General features: G+C 41.3%; 1 long non-coding RNA gene across 1 annotated transcript; it reads right to left on the bottom strand.

Annotated features, from left to right (window-relative positions):
* Positions 1 to 2,876: 2,876 nt before the first annotated feature.
* Positions 2,877 to 3,654, bottom strand: LOC139026836 (uncharacterized). Its single transcript, XR_011478777.1, has 2 exons — positions 3,613 to 3,654; positions 2,877 to 3,215 (listed from the first exon to the last, which is right to left on the bottom strand). It is a non-coding gene; the product is annotated as an uncharacterized lncRNA (long non-coding RNA).
* Between the last annotated feature and the right edge of the window lie 46 nt (positions 3,655 to 3,700).

Here is a 3,700-nt window from a genome sequence, read left to right as displayed (position 1 = left end):
CTGGTCTCTCTCTTCAGTCAGGTTGTCTTAGCTAGTCTGTAGTTGGTCTCTTTCCTCAGTAAGGGTGTTGTAACTGTCATGTAACTGGCCATTCTGCAGATGTGTTGTGGTGCTGATCTCACCGTCTCTCAGGGTGTTTGCTCTGATGTAGTTTTCCACAATACTTTCCTCCATCTCACCTCTGGTAAACCTTATTGGTCATATCTGGCTTGTTTTAGATGGACTCAGACATTTTCAACAATGTTTGTTGACTATAGCTACAGTGTCTTAAAGCAGGGTTTCCCAAACTCAGTCCTGGGGCCCCAATTGGTGAACATTTTGGGTTTTACCCTACACTACACAGCTGATTCAAATAACCAACTCATCATCAAGCTTTGATGATTTGAATCAGTTGTGTAGTGTTAGGGTAAAAACTAAATGCTCACTAAGGGGGGCCCCTGGACTGAGTGTCTGTATCACATTTCAGGTAAGACCCAAATGCAGACTGTGTTGAAGTAACACTGTTTATTACAGCAACAGGGGCAGGCAAACTACAGGTCAAAACAGGCAGAGGTCGTTAATCCAGAGTAGTGAGCAAGGGTACAGGGTGGCAGGCAGGCTCAGGGTCAGGTCAGGCAGAGGTCGGTAACCCAGAGTAGTGAGCAAGGGTACAGGACGGCAGGCAGGCTCAGGGTCAGGTCAGGCAGAGGTCGGTAACCCAGAGTAAGGGCAAAGGCACAGGACGGCAGGCAGACTCAGGGTCAGGGGCTGGCAGAGTGGTCAGGCAGGCAGGCAGGCTCAGAGTCAGGCCAGGCAAGGGTCAAAACCAGGAGGGCGAGAAAAATAGKGACTGGGGAAAAGCAGGAGCTGAAACAAAATGCTGATTGACTTYACAAACAAGACAAACTGGCAACAGACAAACAGAGAACACAGGTATAAGTACCCAGGGGATAATGGGAAAGATGAGTGACACCTGGAGGGGGGTGGAGACAAGCACATGGACAGGGAAAAAAAATCAGGCGTGACAGTCTGAGTCCAAAGCTGACTGCTTGTACCTGTTATAGATGAGGATTTGTGGAACAGAAACATGTCATGGCTGGTTATAGTTGGGACACCTTCTTCACCTTTTTTTCAGATTCCTGAGTAACTTCCTGGTCTTCTGGGGTAAATTCCACCCGCATACTGTGAAGCAACACAAACATAAGCACAGACACATGCATACACACACACACGAAACATACCACAATCCTCTCCTTCATTCTCTCAGGAACTACATGAACCATAATAAATGCAAATACAAATACATACACCAGACCACACCCTCATATGTCTCTTACTACTATATCACTGATTAACATATTGGATGTATACATCTTAATGTCTCTGGATGCTTTAAATAACTAATACCCTTTGTTTAAATATTATTAGATTGTCATAACTTTGAGCGTTTGGGGCCATTCTATTGCTTCTATAAGCCACAAGCTCAACCAAGCACACCTAAAGTATTTGGGTCATATTCATAGGCACCAAATGGAAAAAGCAAACTGAAACAGGGAGGGACTAACTGTACCTGTCCAAAAGAATGTGTTTTGTTGTGCCGTTGTAAAACATTTTACTATGGTTTGCCCTAATGAATACTTGCCCAGGTCTGCTAATAACCACCAACCACGACAGACAGACAGACAGGAAGCTGTTAAAGGAAGTCAGTGGTATGGCTAATATGAGTTGCACAGCAACACATGCTGAAATCAACTGAAATACAATACAAGAGATGTTCCAGCAATAACTTCCCTAATCTACTCTGTCCCAATGGAACCCTATTCCTACATAGTGATGGACCCTGGTCAAAAGTAGTGCACTATACAGGGAATATGGTGCCATTTGAGATGTACCCTTCATGTCATTATTCACATTCTATGTAGTGTCTTATGTACTGTATCTGTCCTGAAAACACAGGCCACTTTTCATCCATGGATATAAGGTCACCACAAGTACAACAGGACATTGGGAGCGGACCAAGTAATTTGGTGTCACTCTAAAGCGGAAAGGGTGGAATAAACGAGTCAGGAGTAGGTTTTCTTGATTGAACACATTTCTCTATTGAGAGATTTCTGACAATATAAACACTCCAACACAATCAATGGAGAATCTCCCAAGGAACAACATACATCTTCTTTAGCTGAAACAGTAACACCAGACGATTATCTTAAACTATAACAACAATCACAGATGTGTCACCTTCTTAATGGATCTTCTTGGATAGCTCCCCTCTCTGTAGCCATCTTCCAGAGAAGATATGCTGGTTCCTCCCACTCTCTTATAGGAAAGAGATATTCATTTGTACCGTCAGCTGTGCTTAATTGCCTCTGGTTACCTTGTCTCACATGCCTTGTTGGGCTACTATCCGTGAGCCCAGCCTACCCTCTGGTGGTCCTTCCACAACATATATAAAGATTAAGGCTTCATTTTAAACTTCATAACTTCATTTTAAACTTCATAATCTGTCCAGTTTCTCAATAAATTAAAATTAGGTGAAGGTTAGGGTTAATCTAAGGGTCAGTTTTGGGTTTGGTCTATCATCTGTATGTCAATGTGATACTGGTATGAAAAGTCCCTCTTGTTGGGTATAATACCTACTTGATACCCTTTGATATCTCTACTACACTCATTGGTTGGTGATACAGTCAACTCCTATACAGTGTATGTAATGGTGGTTTGGTACTGTTAACAATGTTATCACCAGGCCTAAATTGGAGCATGTAAATATATGTTGAATATATTTGAATTGGAAGTTATGTGAATGTAAAAAGTCAAATATAGAATATTTGAATGATATCATGTTGAACCTGATGAAGTTTGAAACATAACAACTGGTACACAGGAAGTTACAAAACACAAAGAATTAGGACTTTATTAAAATGATTCTACAAACAAATACAACAATATATGTATGCGTTTGTGTATGTGCATGTGTGGGTGTGAGTGTGTGAGAGAGAAAGACAGAGAGAGAGAGAATGGAGGAAGCTGTGTACATTGAAGGCTGCTGTATGTGTTACAGTATGTTGTCATAGTGATGTTAAACCACTTTCTCACAAACCCAGTAGATTTTCCTGTCACATGAAATGTCATTCCATGACTTTCGAGGACTCTGTTCTTTATGTATCTGAACACAGTCCTCCTCACCATATTCTTCTGGTTTGCCACCACCATTATCAGGCTGATTTGGAGACCAGTACCTACAGGGTTAAAAACAGTGGTTAATGGTTAATACCAGAACCTACAGGGTTACAAACAGTCAGATATCATGGTTAATACCAGAAACTACAGGGTTAAAAACAGTCAGATATCATAGTTAATACTAGTACCTACAGGGTTAAAAACAGTCAGATATCATGGTTAATACCAGTATCTACAGGGTAAAAAACAGATATCATGGTTAATACCAGRACCTACAGGGTTAACAACAGTCAGATATCACAGTTAGAACATCACAATCCTAAATAATGTACAGAAATGTTTCAGTTTAAATTCAACTTTGTTGACTGCTGCCATCAATGACAATAACCTYTATAGATAAAGGTTGAATGAACTGAACATTGGAGCCTTATTGTCAGAGTAGTTATCATCTCTTACTCTGTGGTCAGTGTTGGTCCACCAGTTGAGTATGGAAGACCTAGAGTACGAACAACACAGAGAATCAGTCCTACTCCTTACTCTGTGG

The sequence above is a fragment of the Salvelinus sp. IW2-2015 genome, unplaced genomic scaffold (genome assembly GCF_002910315.2).
Source record: "Salvelinus sp. IW2-2015 unplaced genomic scaffold, ASM291031v2 Un_scaffold5973, whole genome shotgun sequence".
NCBI lineage: Eukaryota > Metazoa > Chordata > Actinopteri > Salmoniformes > Salmonidae > Salvelinus > Salvelinus sp. IW2-2015.
The sequence above is the reverse complement of the archived record's forward strand: the minus strand, read 5'-3'. Positions and strand labels throughout refer to the sequence as shown.